At 45.4% G+C, this 22734-nt stretch overlaps 1 pseudogene; it reads left to right on the forward strand.

Annotated features, from left to right (window-relative positions):
- Positions 1-855: 855 nt before the first annotated feature.
- Positions 856-22734, forward strand: part of LOC137095624 (dehydrodolichyl diphosphate synthase complex subunit DHDDS-like) — a 74427-nt pseudogene continuing 52548 nt past the window's right edge.

Raw genomic sequence — 22734 nt, forward strand, 5'->3', positions numbered from 1 at the left:
CTCGTGATGCTCACCGATTCGAAACTGTGACTCAAAAGAGGAGCCAGAACCGACTCCTCGAGCCCGAAGAAAAGAGAAACTTGAGCCCCCCTGAGACTGGCCCCTCAAATGCGAGGGGGAAAACCTCCAGGATTGGCATGAGCTGGTGCGAGGCAAATGGTTCCAAGATCAACACCAGGAATGCTTGATACTGAAAGGGATTCCGGGCTGGCCTCGCGCCCATAAGGGCGCAAGGGCCGACACTGAGCTGAGTGCCAGAACTGGTGCAGGACTTGTGGCGAGCGCTAGGGAGCACCATGGCCAGTATTGGGTATGTAAGGGACGTCAGGGGCAGCATCGAGCCTGTGGGGGGTCCCGATAGGAGCATCAGAATCGGCATCGGGCCTGCAAAAGGTGACAAGGGCAGCCTCGAACCCATGGGTGGCCCCGATGAGAGCGTCAGGGTCTCTTACAGGCCGGAATCGGGCCTGTGGGAGGTGCCAGGGCCACCTCGAGCACATGGGCGGCCCTGATGAGAGTGCCAAAGCCAGCATCGGGCATGAGAGAGGCACTAGGGCCAGCATCAAGGCCGTAGGGGCGCAAACGTGACGAGCCCGTAAAGAGCGCCATGGAGGATGGCCATGGGACCAAAGTCTTGGGCACGCAGTTCCATCCCTGGATCCCCTCGATGGGATCACTGGGGGTGGCGCCATTGAGGGCAGCCTTGGGACCGAAGTCTCGGTGCACAGCTCTTGCCCTAGACCCGCTGAGCGGGATTGTTGGGGTCAGCACCATGGAGGGTAGCCATGGGACCGCAGTCTTGGGCAAGCAACTCCAGCCCTGGACCCCCTGGGTGGGATCACCAGAGGCGGCGCAATGGAGGGCAACCACGGGACCGCAGTCTCAGGTGCGCAGCTGTAGCCCTAGGCCCACAAAGCGGGACTGTTGGGGCAGCGCCACGGAGCCAAAGACCTGGGCGCGATGATCTGGCCTGAGCCAGCACATAAGGTCACGATGAGAACGGCAGCGGCAAACAAACCATGACAGCCAGGTCCCTGAACCGCAGTCTCTGCGAAGCCCGCCAATGCGCTCCCAACCCTGGAGAGCATCAATGAGAGGAGGCTGCTGTGCGACATAGCAATATCAGCCATCAGGTGGTGAAGTTGGAGAGCTTTTAAAGCAGCATTTCAGGGAGCAACTGATTTCCCCTTTTTGCTCATTTAACCCTTTAGCTCAGGGTTTTTTCTCAGTTTTTTCGCCTACTTTTTCAGGGGAGCACCCTGACGCCGCAACTAGCCAGAAAGGTAAGTGCACGAAATCGGCAGACCGTGGGCGCCGGCATCGAGGACATAACTGCCACTCCCTTGGCTAAACCAGGACTCCGTGCATGCGTGGTCTGCTCATCCTGCAACTCAGCCGAGTTCAAATGACTGGCCAGCAGAGGGAGCCCCCCTTCTCCCTGCGGTCTCGGCGAAGATGGCAAAGAGGCTTGAGGGAAAGCTAGAGAAGCTGTTCCCGCCCTTTTTGAAGGGCTCATCTTGGCAGCTCTTAGACTTGGGCTTCCTAGCCTTCTTTTTCGTCAAGCCTCCAGTTTGCTTAGACCCAGGTAAGGGTACAGCAGATTTCTTTTGCAGCCCCAACAGGGTTGGGAGGTGTTGGGGGGGGGGGGAGGCAGAAGAGCCCTCTCGTAAAGTGCAGCTTTTAATCTAGCCTCTCAATTCTTCTGCGTCTACGGAGTGAAAGACTAGCAAACACTGCATGGCTGTGACAAGTGAATCTCCCCAAGGCAAAGGAGACAAAGCGGGTGCCCATCATTATCAGGATAGCTGTTAGGGCAGTTGGAACACCTTTTAAAGGAGGTTGTGGCCACATGACACACAGATAAAAGGGCTTGCAAGCAGATAAAGCAAAAGAGAAGTCAGCCAGTCCAAGTCAAATTACAGGAGTCAAACAAACCAGGGAGTAGCGAAAAAGTGAACAATCCGAGTCAGCACAAATATCGAAGTCAGGCAGTCCGAGTCAAAAACCAATAGTGAATAATAACGCTAGTGAAAGGAAGGTTCTCAAGCTGCTGCAATAGCGGAGAAAGAGAACTGGAGGCTGTAACCCCTCCCACTGGCTACTTATAGTTGGATAGGAGTGTGGGTGGGGATTACAGCCGAAAATATTTATTAACTAGCTTGGGGAACTGGCGCTGCCCGGGTTATTAGAGAAAGTGGGTAATGGCGGTTCTGTATTCCAAGTTTATTGGTCATTGGATAATGGCTGCATTGTTTTCAGGAAGTGAGTAAAGGTACTTGAAGTCCCATCATCCATGGTCCACCCTCCAAACAGCAGCAGAATATAGAGTGGGTCATGGAGGCTCTGTGTGCCAGATTTGGTCTTTATCAGTCATTGGATGAGGGTGGCAGAGGTTTCAGAAAGTGAGTGAAGGTACTGCAAGTCCAATCATCCAAAGTCCATCCTTCTTCAAACAGCAGCAGGATATAGAGTGGCTCATGGGGGCTCTGTGTGCTAAGTTTGGTCTTGATCAGTCATCGGATGAGGGTGGCAGTGGTTTCAGTAAGTGAGTAAAGGTACTCCAAGTCCCATCTCCAAATTTTTCCAAAACACACCAGGACATTAAGTGGGTCATGAGAGGTCTATGTGCCAAGTTTGGTCTTCATCAGTCATTGGATGAGGTTCACAGAGGTCTCAGAATGTGAGTGAAGGTACTGGAAGTCCTATCATCCATAGTAAACCCTCCTCCAAAACTGCAGCAGGATGTAGAGTGGGTCATGGGGGCTCTCTGTGTGAATTGTGGTCCTGATGCATCATTGTTGGCAGTTATAATGGTCTTAGGAAGGGAGTGCAGGTATTGCAAATCCCATCGTCTATGGTGCATCCTCCTCCAAACTGCATCAGGATGTAGAGTGCGTCATGGAGACTCAGTGTGCCAAGTTTAGTCTTTATTGGTAATTGGATAAGGGTTGCAGTGCTCTCAAAAATTGAGCAAAGGTACTGCAAGTACCATAATCCATGGTCCATCATTGGCCAAACCACACCAGGATGTAAATTTGGTCTTGATTGGTCATTGGATGAGTGTTGCAGAAGTCTTGGGAAGTGAGTTTAGGTACTTCAAGTCCCATCATCCATAGTCTGTTCTCCCCCAAACCTCACCAGAATGTTGAGTTGGCCAAGTGGGCTCTCTGTGCCAAGTTCGGTCTTTCTTGGTATTTGTATAAGTATCGCTATGGTTTCAGGAAGTGAGTGAAGGTACTGCAAGTCCCATCATCCATCGTCTGTCCTCCTCCAAACAGCATCGGGATGTTGAGTGGGTCATGAGGGTTCTGTGTGCCAAGTTTGGTTTTGATCAGACATTAGATGAGGGTTGCAGCAGTCTTGGGAAGGGAGTGGAGGTACTTGAAGTCCCATCATTCATGGTCTGTCCTCCTTGAAAGTGCACCAGGATGTAGAGTGGGTCATGGGGACTCTGTGTGCCAAGTTTGGTCTTGATCAATCATTGGCGAGGGTCTCAGTGGTCTCAGGAAGTGAGTGAAGTGACTGCAAGTCCCATCATCCATTGACAAATTCTTCCAAACCGCACCAGGATGTGGAATGGCTCTCTGTGTAAATTGTGGTCCTGATCCATCATTGTTGGCAGTTGTAATGGTCTTAGGAAGGGAGTTCAGGTATTGCAAGTCCCATCGTCCATGGTGCATCGTCCTCCAAACAGCACCAGGATGTAGAGTGCGTCATGGAGACTCAGTGTGCCAAGTTTGGTCTTTATCGGTAATTGGATGAGGGTTGCAGTGGTCTCAGGAATTGAGCAAAGGTACTGCAAGTCCCATAATCCATGGCCCATCCCCGGTCAAACCACACCAGGACATAAGGTGGTTCATGAGCGGTCTATGTACGAAGTTTGGTACTGATCAGTCATTGGATGAGGTTAACAGCGGTCTCAGAATGTGAGTGATGGTACTGCAAGTCCCAATATCCATGGTTCATCCAAACTGCAGTAGGATGTAGATTGGGTCATGGGGGCTCTGTGTGCCAAGTTTGGTCTGTATTGGTAATTTTCTGACTCAGCCCCTGGCCTTTTCCTTTCCTCTCTCTGTCATCTCGGAATCCTGGAACTGAGGCTGGCCAATCAGAGACCATATGCAAAGAAAAATTGGTATCTATATTGATTTCTGGTAGCGGCAAGATGGCGTACACCACGATTTGCTGAGCTCCTCATCAGCCAACCTGCTGAACACCCTTGGTTTCAGCCTGTGTAGCTCCCCCAACCCAGCAGTTAGAAGCTGGTTGGTGCAATAGACTGGCAAGACCCAACTGGCTGCAGTACATGGAGATTTCCTGCTTCCCAGAGAGCCAGCTGTGCAGGGGTTGGCAAGGAAACCCGGCGTGAGCACAGGGAGGATGCCAGCCGCTATTTTAAACTTAAGAAGATCTATGCTAAAGAAAAGGGAAAAAAAGGAGTCCAGGTTGGGTAAGAGGAGCGACAGATTTTGGTCTACTAAAAAGAAATAAGGTAACTAACCTGAGACTGTTAGGAGGGGAGAAGGAAGAGAGAGAGACTGAGAGGTCGAGAAGCTGTGAAAATCTTAAAGCAGCTTGTAGGTCTTCCGCCCAGGAGAGAGACTGAGAGTTAAGCTGCTTACTTGGCGATGCCACTCAATTCTCCTTTCCTCTGTGGCTACAACATTAGAGAGTGGAGCTCCTTCCAAGGCCTTCAGCACAATCATTATTAGCCACTTACTCCTACACCTAGCTTGGCAGTGGCCTCGATCCAAGTCCCTCCCTCCTACACCCTCCCAAACGGAGGACGCAAGAAGGAGAAATCTCTACTAGAGGAATTTACTATAAAAGATGTAATGAGGGAAATTTGGAAATTACAATCAGAAGTCAAGAAGGTACAAGTTAACCAAGATTCACAAAGTAAAGCACTAAAAGTAAACCAAGTTAACCAAGATTCACAAAGTAAAGCACTGATGGAGTGTGGGGTTGTGTGTGTGTGTGCGGCAGGGGTGTGTGTGTGTGCAGGAAGCGGCGCGGCGGGGCTTGGAGTGGGCATGGTTTCCGCAGAGGGAACGTTGGCCGGAAGGGCATGTGCGCGCGCCAGGGAACTTGCGGCTGGGCGCCAATGCGCATGCTCAGTTGTTTTGCCGTTTTGTGAGTGTGTTGTGTTGTTTTTCATTTTGAGTAGATACGTTTGTACCTTGTGGGTTGTGTTATGGGCATGGGAATTTTGGTTAAGTTTCGTTGTTTTTTTTAGAGTTTTATCCTTTTGCCGTTTTGTGAGTGTGTTGTTGTGTTGTTTTTCATTTTGCGTAGATATGTTTGTACCTTGTGGGTTGTGTTATGGGCATGGGAATTTTGGTTAAGTTTCGTTGGGGGATTTTTGAGTTTTGTTTTTTTGCCGTTTTGAGTGTGTTGTTGTGTCGTTTTTCATTTTGAGTAATATGTTTGTACCTTGTGGGTTGTGTTATGAGCATGGGAATTTTGGTTAAGTTTCGTTGTTTTTTTTTAGAGTTTTATCCTTTTGCCGTTTTGTGAGTGTGTTGTTGTGTTGTTTTTCATTTTGCGTAGATATGTTTGTACCTTGTGGGTTGTGTTATGGGCATGAGAATTTTGGTTAAGTTTCGTTGGGAGATTTTTGAGTTTTGTTGTTTTGCCGTTTTGTGAGTGTGTTGTTGTGTTGTTTTTCATTTTGAGTAGATATGTTTGTACCTTGTGGGTTGTGTTATGGGCATGGGAATTTTGGTTAAGTTTCGTTGGGGGATTTTTGAGTTTTGTTGTTTTGCCGTTTTGTGAGTGTGTTGTTGTGTTGTTTTTCATTTTGAGTAGATATGTTTGTACCTTGTGGGTTGTGTTATGGGCATGGGAATTTTGGTTAAGTTTCGTTGGGGGAATTTTTAAGTTTTGTTGTTTTGTCGTTTTGTGAGTGTGTTGTGTTGTTTTTCATTTTGAGTAGATATGTTTGTACCTTGTGGGTTGTGTTATGGGCATGGGAATTTTGGTTAAGTTTCGTTGGGGGGTTTTTGAGTTTTGTTTCCTCGTTGGATGCCCCTAACAAATTTATATATATAGATTGAGGAAAAGAATAGAGGAGCAAGAATACGATGAGCTAATAATCATGGGGGACTTTAATGGTGTGTTAGATATAACAAAAGATAAAACTAATCAAACAGGAAAGACCAAACAGAATAAGTCGGGTATACTCCCCAATATAGTTACAGATCTAAAAGAGGAATTGGGATTAACTGACCTTTGGAGGCATCAGTACGAAACTGAAAGAGATTTTACATTCTTCTCTAACAGACATAGGACATGATCCCAAATTGACATGGTTTGGGGCACAAAAACAATTTTAACAAAAGTGACAAAAACCAAAATTCTTCCCATGTTAAACTCCAACCACGCCCCAATGGAAATAATAATACAAGAACAAAAGGGGTCAAAAGGAAATTTAACATGGAGACTAAATGATAGGCTACTTGTCAACCCAAAAGAAACCGACAGAAACAAAGTCCTGTTCAGGTAATATTTCAATATAAATACAGAAAAAGATACTTCAACAGGTATTATATGGGATACCAGTAAGGCACTCATGAGGGGCCATTTAATAGAACAGGGGCAAGAGCAAACAGAATTAAAAGAGAACAATATGATAAATTGGAAAAAGAAATTATAAAATGCTAAAGCCAAGCTAAAAGTAATCCTCAGGATAAAACACTATTCTACCAATTAGAAATACTAAAGAAACAGATGAATACACTCCAATTGGAGAAAATGGGAAAAAACTAAAATTTATTAGACAGTATCAATTTGAAAATGCCAACAAGATAGGGAAGGGTTTGGCAAAAAAAAAAATCGCTATAAGAAAGCAAGCAAGACATATTGCTAAGATAATAGAAAAGAGGAAGCCATATTATAACACAAAAGATATAACGGAGCAATTTGTAAGATACTATAAGAAGCTTTATGGGGATGAAAATATATCTAGAGAAAAAATAAGGCAATATTTAGGGGGACAAAACATATAGAGATTATCAGAAGAGCAGAGAGAAAGCTTAAATAAACCAATCTCACAAGAGGAAATAATCAGGACCTCCCAGTGGATAAAGCCCCAGGCCCAGACAGCAAGATATTATAAAACATTCCAGGACATTCTAACTCCGCAACTTCAAAGGGTTATGAACAAAGCAAACACAGAGAAGCCATTGAAATCCACAAGCATGTGGACAATTTCAACAGAAAGGAGGAAACCATGAAAATAAACAAAATCTGGCTACCAGTATTAAAAAACTCTAAAATTACAACAGCACAACAACAGATAGGAAACAAACAATGACATCTAATCACCTCTCAACAAAGGTTTGCTCCAGGCACTGTCAGGCCATTATATGCTAATCAAGGTGGTCAGTTGAAACATTCGCACCTACCTCCAGCAGACAAGAGTCCTTTGTCCCACCCTGGTCATTTCACAGATATATAAACCCTTTTTCCTAGTTCCAACAGATCTCACTACCTCTGAGGATGCTTGCCATAGATGCGGGCGAGGCGTCAGGAGGGAGTGCCTCTAGACCATGGCCGTATAGCCCGAAAAAACCTACAACAACCCAGTGATTCCAGCCATGAAAGCCTTCTGTTGGAAATTGCAACCTTCTACAAGCCTCCTATACCAGTTATTTGTTACCTATTAGGCCTGGGTAACAACGGAAAAATTTGTTTCTAAAATCGATTCGTTTTTGGGGGTTTTTTGCGTTTCGATATTTAAAAGATTTCCGAAATTTTCCTTTTAAAAAGTTTGATCTTTACGAAATTTCGTTATCATTAACGAATCAATTCGTAAAAATGGCGGACGCGATTGTGCATGCGCAAAAACGGACTTCGGAAACTTCGTTATTAAATACGAATCGATTTGTTATTAAAATTATAACGAATCGATTCGTTAAAATGGCGGACGCGATTGCGCAATGCTGAATGCTCTACAAACAAAATCATTTCATAAAATAAATCAAATAAAATAATCAAATAGAATAAGATATTAAGAGCCGCACTGCTTGGAACTACACAAAGAATGAGCACTGTAAGCACTTTGTGTTGGCAAAAGGGCCGCACTGGTTGGAACTACAGAAATGAAGTGCTTGCCCTGTAGTGGGGCAAAAACAGCCACAACAACTGGGTGAAACAGCTTTTGTTTCACCAAAGAGAAATGTGCTTTTTTTTCCTTTTTTTTCAAATATTTTTTAATTTTTTAAAATAATAAAAGAAATATTTAGCAGAAAAAGTTTAAAAATAGAAAATTAACAAAATGCTTGCCCTGTAGTGGGGCAAAAACAGCCACAACAACAAAGACAAACACACACACACAAGAGCAGCAAGCAAGCAATGCCTCCTGCTCCCACCCTCCTCGCTCTCCCTAGTCCCAAGCAGCAGCCACAGCCAGCCAGCAACGCTTTAAAGCCACCCGCACCTCCCGGCTCCTCGCCTCAGCCCAGACTGAGCAATGCGGCCACGCGGAGCCGCTTTTAAAGGGCAGCCCGCCCAATCAGAAGGAGACACGGTGCTTGGGAGCGCCGGATTGGCTTCCGGCGCACCCAGCATCCTTCCATCATTAAACGTCATTTCCGAAACGGGCAGAAGCTCGTAAAAAAGATGGAGGATGCTGTTTCGCTATTAAAAAACACTTCCGGGTTTGAAAATAAGTTTTGAAATCATTTTGTAAATAAAAAAATAACGAATAATTAACGAAATACAAAATTAACGAACGAAACCGCCCAGCCCTATTACCTATATAATTGTGATTGTTTTCTACATTGTATATATATTTTGATACATACAACCTTAACTCTATGTTGTTTGAGGTTGTGCGAGGGACTACAGACCATATGATCTGTAGTCCCTCGCATAACAGATCGGGGACTATTCAGACTGAGACTCCATTTTAGAAGTCAGTTTGCATCGGAAGCAGTACAGTTTTAAAGTTATTGTCAGTATTCTGCAGTGTATAGTCAGTCTGTATTGAGTCAATGTTCAGTAGGTATTAGACTGAAGAGAGTGTTTGTATGCAACAGAGAAGAACTAAAACAATGCTTTAGAGCAGAGGTCCTCAAACTAAGGCCCGAGGGCCGGATACGGCTCTCCAAGGTCAATTACCCGTCCCTCGCTCAGGGTCAACCTAAATCTGAAATGACTTGAAAGCACACAACAACAACAACAATCCTATCTCATCAGCCAAAAGCAGGCCCACACTTTCCATTGAAATACTAATAAGTTTATATTTGTTAAAATTATTCTTCATTTTAATTACTGTTTTGTGTTTAAGTGTTTTTTGCACTACAAATTAGATATGTGCAGTGTGCATAGGAATTCATTCATGCTTTTTTCAAATTATAATCCGGCCCTCCAATAGTTTGTGGGGCTGTGACCTGGCCCTTTGTTTAAAAAATTTGAGGACCCCTGCTTTAGAGAACTTATTGTTTAAACTCTCAACCAATAAGAAATGTACCTGTATGCTGAATACACGAAGTTTGTAAGTAAACCAACTATGTAACTTTTAACAAAGACTACTTATTTTGATCTCTTGAGAACATGATTTAAAAGCAATATTTTAAATTATTTATTTGTTCAACTGAAATAACATTTCTGAAGATCCACTATATATTTTGTGCATTGGCATATATTTGTTCCTGACAGTTCATAGAGATGATCAGGTATATCAATCTAATAACTGAGAAGCCTAAATTACCTTGCATGAATACTAGTGGATGTTTACTTCTAAGGAGAAGATTCCTCAAACGAGTATTTAACTCTTTTCAGGAAGATCATACTTTTAAAAAAGGGTTCAAATAATGTAAATTATTGTGTCCAATTCTGGGCACCACAATTCAAGAGAGATATTGACAAGCTGGAATTTGTCCAGAGGAGGGTGACTAAAATGATCAAGGGTCTGGAGAATAAGCCCTATGAGGAGCGGCTTAAGGAGCTGGGCATGTTTAGCCTGAAGAAGAGAAGGCTGAGAGGAGATATGATAGCCATGTATAAATATGTGATAGGAAGCCACAGGGAGGAGGGGGCAAACTTGTTTTCTGCTTCCCTGGAGACTAGGACTCGAAACAATGGCTTCAAACTACAAGAGAGGAGATTCCATCTGAACATGAGGAAGAACTTCCTGACTGTGAGAGCCGTTCAGCAGTGGAACTCTCTGCCCCGGAGTGTGGTGGAGGTTCCTTCTTGGAAGCATTTAAACAGAGGCTGGATGGCCATACGTCAGGGGTGATTTGAATGCAATATTTCTGCTTCTTGGCAGGGGGTTGGACTGCATGGCCCATGAGGTCTCTTCCAACTCTTTGATTCTATGATTCTATAATGGAGGAAGTAATAATTCCAGATTCATGGAAATCAGCAACAATCTCCATGATACACCAAGATAACACAAGACAGTTCTCTGGTAAAAAATAATAGGCCCATATCTTTAATCAACACAGACTACAAGATATTCTCCAGTATACTAGCCTTCAGAATGAAAGGTCTTCTATCAACATTGGTAGATGAAGACTAAGTGGGATTCCTCCCAAAAAGACAACTAAGAGATAACATTAGAACTGTACTAAACATTATAGACTACTACTACAAAAAAAGAAAGTTGCCGTAATGTTTTTAGATGCCGAGAAGGCATTTATAATGTTAACTGAAACTTTATTATCGACTTGCTAAAGGAAACGGACATAGGATATTTCCACATGAATGCAATAACCTCAATATACACACATCAAATTGCCAAAAATACAATAAACGTTGAACTCTCAGAAAACATTCCAATACAAAAGGGAATGAGGCAAGGATGCCCACTGTCTCCTCTACTCTTTATCTTAACTTTAGAGACCCTCTTAAAGAAGATAAGGAACAAAAATGAATTAAAAGGACTTAAAAACAAAAAACACTCCTTTAAAATTTGGGGGTTTGCAGACAATGTAGTCTGCGTTATCGAAAATCCCCTAGAGCAAACAAACAGATGGATCCAGGTGATTGAGGAATTTGGTGAAGTGGCAGGCTTTAAGTTAAAAAAAAAGACAAAACACAAATTATCACTAAAAATATCAACACGGAAGGAAAAAAAATTACAAGACACTTTAAGAATTAAAATAATCCCTAAGATAAAATATCTAGAAATAATAATAGATGGGAACATCTGAATCTTTCCTTACTTGGCAGAATAGCTGCAGTCAAGATGAACATATTACCAGACATTCTTTTCTTATTTCAGACCTTATCGATATTAAGATCTAAAACATTTATACAACACTGGCAAAGAGACATATCTAAATTCATTTGGAAGAGTAGAAAACAGAATAAGTTTTTAAAATGTAACAGAAGAAAAGGGGAGGCTTGGGTCTACCTGATTTCCAGTTATACTATGAAGCATCAGCCGTTTGCTGGGTAAAGGATTGGACCACACTGAACAGAAGGAAAATATTAGCATTGGAAGGCTTTGATCTAGTACAGGGTTGGCATAGTTGTCTATGAAGGGGGGAAATGAAAAGAGAAAAGAACTTTAAGAATAACCCAACAAAGGCTGCCCTTTAACAAATATGGGTCAGATACAAGGACAGAATGTACCAAAAGACTCCATTATGGTTTTCCCCGAACGAAGCTTATCATACGAGGTAAGTACCTAGAGAGAAATGGTTGACATATACCCAACTTTTGGAAATTAAATCACATAAAATAATACTTAAAATACAAGAAGAACTAAAACAGATCAACCTGTCAATTTTGTGGTTCAACAACCAACAGATAAAAGAAAACTTTAAAATAGACAATACAAGAGGATTTGAGATAAGAAATACAATTTGGGACAGAATAGTAAAAACAGACAAAATTGATAAAGAAAATATACCAGCAACTATTAATTTGGTCCACAGAAACTGAAAAAGTCAAGGAAAACATGATAAAATGGTCGAAAGATATAGGCAGATCAATAACAATGTCAAAGTGGGAAAAGAAAACTTTAAAATAGACAATACAAGACGATTTGAGATAAGAAATATAATTTGAGACAAAATAGTAAAAACAGACAAAAAATTGATAAAGAAAATTATTTATTTATTATTTACTTTATTTCTATACCGCTTTTCTCAGCCCTCAAACGACTCAAAGCAGTGAACAACATCAGTACAAAATATCACAAAACAAGTATAGGGCAATTAAAAACAATTATCACATAAATCATTAACGTATAACAATCATTAGCGCCTCAGCAGTAAATCCAGTCTCGTTATCCATTATTCCGTATTCCTATGTTCAATTACACTGTTTAATCAAATGCTTGTTCGAACAGCCAGGTCTTCACTTTCCTCCGAAACGCCAGCAGGGAGGGGGCCAATCTGATATCTGCAGGCAGGGCGTTCCACAGCCGAGGGGCCACCACTGAGAAGGCCCTGTCTCGGGACTTCCGGGCGGATGGCATGGCAGCAGGTCGAGTGTTCTGAGAGCTCCTGGAACATTCGCCTTTCTGACCGGGTAGAGCCAAGAAGGCTCCCTCTTCCTGGTGGATTTATGACCGGGTAGACTGCCAAGCCCAAGGGGTAAATTTGTCTGTCCAAATTTGTCTGTCCCTCCCCCCCCCCCCCAAATCATAAGGCTCCAAGGCCAAAAATTGGGTTTTGCTGGTAATGGGGACTATAAGGACTTTTCTACGGAACTCTGGATATGAGCCACCAAAATGGCAGGAAAATCTGATAGTGAGATGGTTAACACTTCTTCCGAAAATGGAGGCGACAACGCAGTGAATGGCGTTTCAGCAATGGCGGCCGATGACAAATCCGATGACAATGTGTATTGGGAGAACACTGCCAAAACGAAGGTTGGGTTGGCAGCCCTGAGGCAGCAGCAGCAAAATATCCACAAAACTGGCAGCCAGCTGGCGATGATAACTGATGACTAGATGAAGCTGTTGTAGGAAGCCAGCCGGCGAGTTGGAAACATTGCAGCAAGATGGAACAATGGGCTAATATGATGCCGTCCCAGACGGCCGCAACGATGATGGAGTTCACAAGCTGCAGACACACGATATACCAGTACAGCTGGTCACCAGAAGATGCAAGGCTGCAGCATGGAGCACAGATGACGATGCAAGGCAGCAGCAAGGAGTCCTGGGAGCAGGCTGGAGATCTTTGTTGCCCCTTCACATCAGGCACAGCAGACTCAGTCCCTGGCAGGCCTGTGGGCTCAGCTTTATGGGAGTAGAAGCCTCCCTGCAGTTGCTGAGTCACACCCCACTGGAGGAGGCCTGGGCTGCTGGCTACTCACAAGGAGTCCTGGGAGCAGGCTGGAGATCTTTGTTGCCCCTTCACATCAAGCACAGCAGACTCAATACCTGGCAGGCCTGTGGGCTCAGTTTTATGGAAGTAGAAGCCTCCTTGCAGTTGCTGAGTCACACCCCACTGGAGGAGACTTGGGCTGCTGGCTACTCACAAGGAGTTCTGGGAGCAGGCTGGAGATCTTTGTTGCCCCTTCACAACAAGCACAGTAGACTCAGTCCCTGGCAGGCCTGTGGGCTCAGCTTTATGGAAGTAGAAGCCTCCTTGCAGTTGCTGAGTCACACCCCACTGGAGGCCTGGGCTGCTGGCTACTCACAAGGAGCCCGGGGAGCAGGCTGGAGATCTTTGTTGCCCCTTCACAGCAAGCACAGCAGACTCAGTCCTTGGCAGGCTTGTGGGCGCAGCTTTATGGAAGTAGAAGCCTCCTTGTAGTTGCTGAGTCATACCCCACTGAAGGAGACTTGGGCTGCTGGCTACTCACAAGGAGTCCTGGGAGCAGGCTGGAGATCATTGTTGCCCCTTCACATCAAGCACAGCAGACTCAGTCCCTGGCAGGCCTGTGGGCTCAGCTTTATGGAAGTAGAAGCCTCCTTGCAGTTGCTGAGTCACACCCCACTGGAGGCCTGGGCTGCTGGCTACTCACAAGGAGCCCGGGGAGCAGGCTGGAGATCTTTGTTGCCCCTTCACAGCAAGCACAGCAGACTCAGTCCTTGGCAGGCTTGTGGGCGCAGCTTTATGGAAGTAGAAGCCTCCTTGTAGTTGCTGAGTCATACCCCACTGAAGGAGACTTGGGCTGCTGGCTACTCACAAGGAGTCCTGGGAGCAGGCTGGAGATCATTGTTGCCCCTTCACATCAAGCACAGCAGACTTGGATACCAGCAACTATTAATTTGGTCCACAGAAACTGAACAAGCCAAGGAAAACATGACAAAATGGTCGAAAGATATAGGCAGATCAATAACAATGTCAGAGTGGGAAGAAATTTGGAATAGAAAACTAAAATATTCATATGCATCAGAGCTCAAGGAGAACTGGTATAAAATACAGTATTCTATAGGTGGTGCCTGACTCCTGATATAATAATATCAAAGGGAAAATAAAAGATGACTGCTGGAAATGCGGAAAGCATAAAAACATTTTTTTCCACGTGGTAGAAATGCACAAAAATCGAGAACTTTTGGCACAAAATATATGAAAAGATCAAAATAATCCTAAATATCAAATTCGAACTAAAACCTGAATCAATGCTACTAGGAATAACAGACTCCATTACAGATAAAAATACAGAAAAAAATTCTTTTGTTTTACATCAGCAGCGAGAATCATCCTGGCTAGGATATGGAGGTCTAGCGAAATTCCCACAGTAGAGCAATGGATTTTAAAAACAATGGATATCATGAACATTGATATATTTACCCATAGAAATTCACAAAATTATACAAAATCTCCCAGAACTGATTGGAAAAGTTTCTTAGAATTTATTAAGAAAGAATACAAAGAAATCTATATTAATATGCTTTAAATGAATCTTGAATATCGATCACCAAGAAGCCGCCGACTCGAGAATTTATAGAAAAATGAACAATTACAACAATTTTTTATTAACCTGGAAGATCCTGGAAGTTCTGCACTAATTTATTTCATTTTTTTTTCACTATCTCTTATATGTTAGTTCATTTCATTCATTCACTTTACTATATAGTATTATTCCCACTCTTTCCATGTACAAATTGGGAATTCTAGTTTTCTCTCTTTCTTTCAGCTCCCCCCTAGGGAGCAATATATTCTAAATAAAAACAACTTTGGGGGGGAAAAAAGAAAAATTGGTATCTTATCCTTCAGTTAAAAACCAGGAGTGTATGAAAGGAGTTATGAACTAAGTTCTTATCTTGACCACAAATTCATGCACTCAGAGGCACCTTGTTGCTTAACCTGAAGCATATATCTGCCTCCCTGTTCAATTACTTTGGGCTTGATTCCAGTAGATTCTTGGATAAGTTACTTTTAACTAACAGAAGGCTTCTATAAGTTACAATTATTGGTTGCTTACCTGTAACCGTAGTTCCCTGAGTGGTCACCTGTGAATTTGTACATGTGGTAATTCCAGTGCCTGCGCAGAGCATTTCGGAACCTTCTAGATAGATAAAAAGATAGATCAGTCTAAGCCCCGCCCACTCCCCTGCCCCATAAATAGCCAGTGGGCGAAACCCAGCCTCTCAGTTCTCCCATGCTGCAAAGCAGTGAGAACAAAGGAGGCATGACAAGAGGGGTGGACGGGCGAGGATGTACAAATTCACAGGTGACCACTCAGGGAACTATGGTTACAGGTAAGCAACCTATAATTCCCTGTCGTGGTCCCTGTGAATCGTACATGTGGTAGACTTACAAGCTTCTGACACGGAATCATGGGCATCACCGAAAAGAGGACTGCCCTTCCGAACTCCGCGTCTCTCTTGGGCGCGATGTCCATCTTATAATGCGACACAAAAATAAGCGGAGACAACTAGATCATGGCACGGCAGACTGAATCCAGGGAGACACCCTTCATAAACGCCACTGACGTGGACACCGACCTCGTGGAATGGCCCTTCAGTTGAGGAGGATCCTTGTGGGCCAACTGATAAGCCAAACAAATCATCAACACAATCCATGATTATAGGCGCTGTGGTGAGACCGGAAGGCCACTGGCATTCTTCTGATATTTAACAAACAGCCTCGCAGATTTTCTGAAAGCAGCCGTTCTGTCAACATAAAAAACCAAAGTCCTACAAACGTCAATAGGTGTAAACTTTTCTCTAATGGAGAAACGGAATTTTGAAAAAATGCTGGCAAAATGTATTCTTGCGACATATGAAAACGCGTCTCAACTTTGGGCAGGAAAGCAATGTCTGTGCATAGCACAACTTTGTTTTTATGAAACCTAAGGTATGGAGCATCTGACCTCAAGTCACAAAGCTCACTGGTGTGTCTAGCTGAGGTTATGGCCACCAAAAAGGCAACCTTCCAAGATAAACAAGGAACATCTACCATTGCCAGAGGCTCAAAGGGAGGTCTTATGAGCAAAGAAAGCACTAATTCTAAATCCCAACCTGGAACCACAGGGACTACCAAGGGCCTAATGTTATTAACCCCCCTTAAAAATAACTTAACCAGAGGATCCGAGAAACAAGACCCAAGACCACCCTTCCTTTGGAACCAGGAAATCGCTGTCAGATAGCATTTCAAAGGGGATGATGAAAGACCAGCCTCAGACAGCGAAACCAGAAGATCCAGGACTAGTGGAATCGGGGCATATAATGGATCAGCAACGCAAACTTCGAACGCAAACTTCGGAAAGAGTGACCATTTATATATGTATGACCTCTTGGTGGATTCCCTATGGGGGGCCTGTATATATCCCAGCACTGAGGACGACAATCCAGACAATGAAATCAAAGATTTGGCCGAATTTGCCAAGCTGTCAGCCTCAACTTAGATACCTCTGGATACAATACTTGGCACCCTTGGGATAACAGCAGATCTGGCCTGTTCTCAAGGCGCATAAACGTGTTTCTGCACAGAGATAGGAGAAGGGAGAACCAAGGTTGGCGAGGCCACCACAGGGCGATTAGGACACAGTCTGCCCTGACCTTCTGCAGTTTCGCCACTACCCTCAGCAACAGAGGTAACGGTGGAAATGCATAAAGGAGACGACAGCTCCAGGACATGACTAAGGCATTCCCCAGGCACCTCCGGGCCGGATTGGGCCTCCATCATGCACAAAACAGGGCGCACTTGGCATTTGAGGGAGTAGCGAACAGATCGATTTCCGGGAATTCCCAGACTTCAAAGAGGCGGGAAGCCACATCCTGATTGAGGGACCACTCGTGATGGGAGAGAGAGGTCATGCTCAGCATGTCTGTTATGGTGTTTTCTTCCCCAGGAAGATGAACACCCAGGAAGTGAATTTGCCTGGATATACACCATTCCCACACTCGGAGAGTAAGGTCTAGGAGCCGCCAGGACCGCGTGCCTCCGTTTGTTTACGTAATACATGGCGGTGGTATTGTCTGTAAGCAACTGTACCACCCTTCTTCTTAACCCCTTTAGGTCCCTGTCGGCTGCTAACAACTCTAAGAAGTTTATGTGGTGGACCTCTCTTCCCTGGACCATAAACCCTGGGCAGTAAGGCCTTCCGAATGGGCCCCCCAATCCATCATCGAAGAGTCTGTAGTGACTGTGAGGGGGCTGATTGATGAAAAGGGAGACCAGAGCATACATGATCAGGGTCCAACCACTAGAGGAGGGAAGTATGGACATCCTGAGGCACTGACAGAGAAGTGTGGGGACTGTCCGTGCACGGGTCGAAGACTCAAAAACCAAAACTGGAGAGGTCTTAGCCTCAGCCTTGCATGCAAGACCACTGATGTAATAGAGGCCATATGTCCCAACAAAACCTGGATTAACCTGGCAGGCACTCTGTCAGAAAAAGGACCTGCTCAATCAGTGCTTGGAGGGCCGAGAAACGATCTTCTGGAAGAAACGCTCTCTCCTGCTTGGAGTCCAGCACTGCACCAATAAATTGGATTTGGCATGACGGGGTCAGGTTGGACGTCTCTGAGTTCACTACAAGTCCTAGAGACTGGAGAAGAGAGAACAAGACTGACACATTTTCCAATAATTTCTCCTGTAATCTGGCCATCAAAAGTCAGTTGTCCAAATATGGATAAACCGTAACACCTCTGGTATGGAGGTAGGCGACTACTACAGCCATACACTTCGTAAACACTCGGGGAGCCATCGTAATGACAAACGGTAAGACATTGAAACAATATCCTTGGTTACCAATCAAAATTTTATTAATTATTTATTTATTTCGGACATTTCTACCCCACCCTTCTCACCCTCTAGGGGGGACTCAGGGCGGCTTACATCGTAGAGGAATCTACTATGTTGCGCCGCAATTGACACGTGAAAATATGTATCTGGTAAATCAATGGTTACAAACCAAAGGCCTTTATTCAACAATGGCAGAAAGAGACACCATCCTGAACTTCCTTGAGTAGATAAACTCATTAATATCCCTGAAATCTCGTATAGGGCATACACTGCCCCCATGTTTGGAGACTAAGAAATAACGGGAGAAAAAACACTGGTCGAACAAGGAGGGATCAACAGGAGAAATTGCCCCTTTACTAAGCAGGGTCTGCACCACTTCCCATAAAGCAGGCGAGGGGAGAGTGGGCTTAAGACAACCCTTTTCCACTATCTGCAAAACCCATGAATCCGAGGCATCGAAAAAACCAGTCAACCTGTCCCCCATAATAGGAGGACCTTCAGTAGGGTGGTGTAGAACAAAAGGTACGCTAACAGAAACATCAGGAACAAGCAAAAGAACTGAAAGGTCCCTCACATCGGTCCCCTCCCCACACAGGGGAAGCAGAGGCGCTGCTTGGGCCTGCCTTGCAGCTTTGTTTTACCTTGGTAAGGCTGGAACCTATTCTTGGATGCATAGGGTTGCTTACGAGGGTATTGGAACCTATTGGAGCCTGCATTACACAACCTCGCGTTCCCTGAGTAAGTATTTACAAAATTCTTACAATAGGAGGAGGAAGACTGCCACCGAGGTCTCCGCTGGCAAAAGACTGGGAGGGGTACCCAAGCTTATTAGTGACCTGATGGACTTCCTGCAAATGTTTCAGTTTGTCATCAGTCTCGGTTAAATAAGCCCTATTCATGCATCGGCAGACCCTCCGCTAGTGAGCGGCCTTCTTCCGATAATGAAGAACAACGCAGCCAGGCGTTACATCGTATAGATGTAGCTGTAGCAAAAAGCTTTCCTGTAGCTTCAGCTAAATGCTTCACAAAATCTTTCTGAAACATACTGCTTCAGCATGGAGCGCTTTGGGTAGACGCTGATCCTTGGCTGGTAAGGTCTCGAGGTAAGGTAATATTTTGGACCAGAGAAAAGTTTGGTACTCACTCATATAACCTTTGTCTTGTGGGGTTCCTCAGGGTTCAATACTGTCTCCCATGTTGTTTAACATATACATGAAGCCACTGGGAGAGATCATCCGGAGTTTCGGAGTGCAATGTCATCTGTACGCAGATGATGTCCAACTCTGTCACTCCTTTCCACCTGCTACTAAGGAGGCTGTCGAGGTCCTGAACCGGTGCTTGGCCGCTGTGACGGTCTGGATGAGGGCGAACAAATTGAAACTGAATCCAGACAAGACAGAGGTACTCCTGGTTAGTCGTAAGGCCGAACAGGGTATAGGGTTACAGCCTGTGTTGGATGGGGTCGCACTCCCCCTGAAGACGCAGGTTCACAGTTTGGGTGTGATCCTGGACTCATCGCTGAGCCTGGAACCTCAGGTTTCGGTGGTGACCAGGGGAGCATTCGCACAGTTAAAACTCGTGCGCCAACTGCGCCCGTACCTTGGGAAGTCTGACTTGGCCACGGTAGTCCACGCTCTGGTTACATCCCGTTTAGACTACTGCAACGCTCTCTACGTGGGGTTGCCTTTGAAGACGGCTCGGAAGCTCCAACTAGTCCAACGCTCGGCAGCCATGATACTAACAGGAGCGGAGCGTAGGGAGCATACCACTCCTCTGCTACGCCAGCTCCACTGGCTGCCGATCTGCTACCGGGCTCAATTCAAAGTGCTGGTGTTGGCCTTTAAAGCCCTAAATGGTTCTGGCCCAAGTTACCTATCCGAACGTATCTTTGCCTATCAGCCCGTCAGGACCCTAAGATATTCTAGGGAGGCCCTGCTCTCTATCCCGTCTTCTTCACAGGTGCGGCTGGTGGGGATGAGAGACAAGGCCTTTTCTGTGGTGGCCCTTCGGCTGTGGAACGCCCTTCCCATGGAGGTAAGATCAGCCACCTCGCTAATGGTGTTTTGAAAAAGATTAAAAACTTGGATGTTTGAACAGGCATTTGGTTAATCAGTGCAATGAATGTGACAATTACAGGAATGGAAATATGGACGACGAATTTTGGATCACGACTCTAGCTATGAGATGCATTGTGTTGTTACTGCTGTGTTAATATTGTATATTGTGCTTCTATGGTTTTAAATTGTATATCGTTGATTGATTTTATCTTGTTGTAAACCGCGTTGTCGCCAGTTAGGCTAAGAAACTGCGGTATACAAGTAAAGTAAAGTAAATAAATAAATAAATAATATATGTTGCATAATGCGCCATATGAGTGAATAACCCTGTGTATAAGTGGACTTTCCTTCCCATAGAGTCTATTCTCTTGTCCTCCCTATCCATAGGGGTTAGAGTAGCCCCTTTAGGGCACCTAGCCTTTGTAGCCTCAGCAATGACAGTGTTAGGTCTAGTGGGGCGCATAACCCAATCAACAGAAGCTAAATCAATTTTATACATAGTGTCAATACGCTTGGGGATGGCAGGGACTGAAGCCGGGGAGACATTGTCAACCTTGGCTAGTTTGAGGTAGGGCAGGGGTGGGAGGGCAGACGTGGAGGAAGTTTGCTGTTCATCGGAAGGAAACATTGGGTCCTCCACAGAGCCAGAGGATTTTGGGGCTGGGAGGTCTAGGGCCTTGACCCATCAAAGCCACTAATTTGTTAAAATCAGGAGGCAATGGCAGATCAATGTCAATGTCCTTCACTCTTCTAGGAGAGTCAGGAGCATCCGAAGAGTCAGAGTCAGCCAAGTCAATCACTTTGGGATCAGGTAACTGCACAAGGGGAGTAGGCAACTTCTCCTGGTGCAAAGATATAGCAGTAGACACAGAATGCACCAGTGGAGGCAGGCAGCTGGATAGATTGGGTAGAAACAGGCACAGCAGATGAAGCAGAGGATGAAGAGCCTCATCCCCCCCCCCAGTAGCCAATGCCACTGAAGGGGCAGCTTCCTGAGGTCTACACATGGAGTCATTCACAGTCTGACAGTCAGCACAATAAGGAGGCAATTGTTGAGGCAAAGGAGATGGTGCAGAAGTCCCAAAAAACACATAGGCCTGAGGGGTCAGCTACCAAAACCCCTGCTGCATCGGGAAGAATGGAAGCACAGCTGAAAAACCTCCCCACCTTGAGGAGAAAGGTGAGTAACGAGACGATCCCCTCCGCCTCCGAGACGCAGCCCTCGGCCTCGACGAAGAATCAGAGGAGGAGGAAGAAGAAGTGGAGGAAGATCATGATCTGCCCCAAGACGGGGAATGGTACCTCCGGCCACACCCCTGCTCGCGACTCGAGTGGTGTGAAAGGGACCTCGCTCTCTTCAAGGGTCTTCTGGATCCATACCGGGCCGGTATCGGCGATCCCATGTTGGATGGAAGCGGGACTGAGAGAGGAGGAGGCTCAAGCTCCATGCTCCCAGGCCTCGACTCCTGGAGGGGAGCAGAAGGTGAATTTCCCTCTGCCTGTGCAGCAGCATTCAACATCAGCGCCTGGAGATGCAGCCACAGCCAGCAGAGTTCCCAGTGTCGGCGCCACTGGCGTGAATGGTGTCGCACAGCCCTCATGTGCGGAAGACGGACCTTGCGCCGAGGGCTGCACCTGCGCAGAGGCAGCCAAGGGAGCTTCCGGCTGCTGTTGCAGTTACTGATCGCCAGCCTGTAGAGGGAGCACCATCCCCGAAGCCGGGGAAGAAGCCAGCCGAGAGCCCACCATCGGGGTCGGAAACGGAGCTTTTCGCGCCCTTTATGACGGGCTGGGAGGCTGAGAAAAAGCCTGGACGCCATCTTAGTGGTCCTTCGACTTGGCCTTTTTGGCCTTCTTCTTCAAAGGCTTTGAAGAGAGATCAGCAGCCATGTTGGGTAAGTCAGTCACCACTGGAATGTCCTTTTCGGGGACTAGCCTAAGAGGCGCTGAAGGAAGGAGCGCCCTCATAAAGCGCCACTTTTAGCCAGCTCCCTATTTTTCCTTGTTTGGGGGGGGGGGGTGTAAACACTTGGCAAATCACACAGTCCTGTGATAGATGTCCTTCCTCCAAACAGGCCAGGCAAGTGTCCATCGTTGTCAGGAAAATTATTAGGACACTTGGCACAACGTTTAAAGGACGTTGTCACCGACATAATGACAATCACAAGGGATACTCAGAGAAAGGTCAAGGGCAGTCCGGGGCAATAACCAGTTCACAAACCGTTCGCAAAGAGAAGAAAAGTTTCCCTAAGACTGCTCAGGTGGATGAAGAGAACTGAGAGGCTGGGATCCGCCCACTGGCTATTTATGGGGTAGGGGAGTAGGCGGGGCTTAGACTGATCTGTCTTTTTATCTATCTAGAAGGTTCCAAAATGCTCTGCGCAGGCACAGGAATTACCACATGTACGATTCCTATGACCACGACAGGGAACCCCCAAATATTTTTTCCAAGATCTTGTGTGCCATAGTACTTAGCTAACTTGTGGAACTCATTGCTGCAAGTTGTGGTGATGCTTTTTAACCTTGCATTGACTCATAAGAAGGATCTGGTATGTTGTTACCTGTGATAT

The sequence above is a fragment of the Anolis sagrei genome, chromosome Y (genome assembly GCF_037176765.1).
Source record: "Anolis sagrei isolate rAnoSag1 chromosome Y, rAnoSag1.mat, whole genome shotgun sequence".
Classification (NCBI taxonomy): Eukaryota; Metazoa; Chordata; class Lepidosauria; order Squamata; family Dactyloidae; genus Anolis; species Anolis sagrei.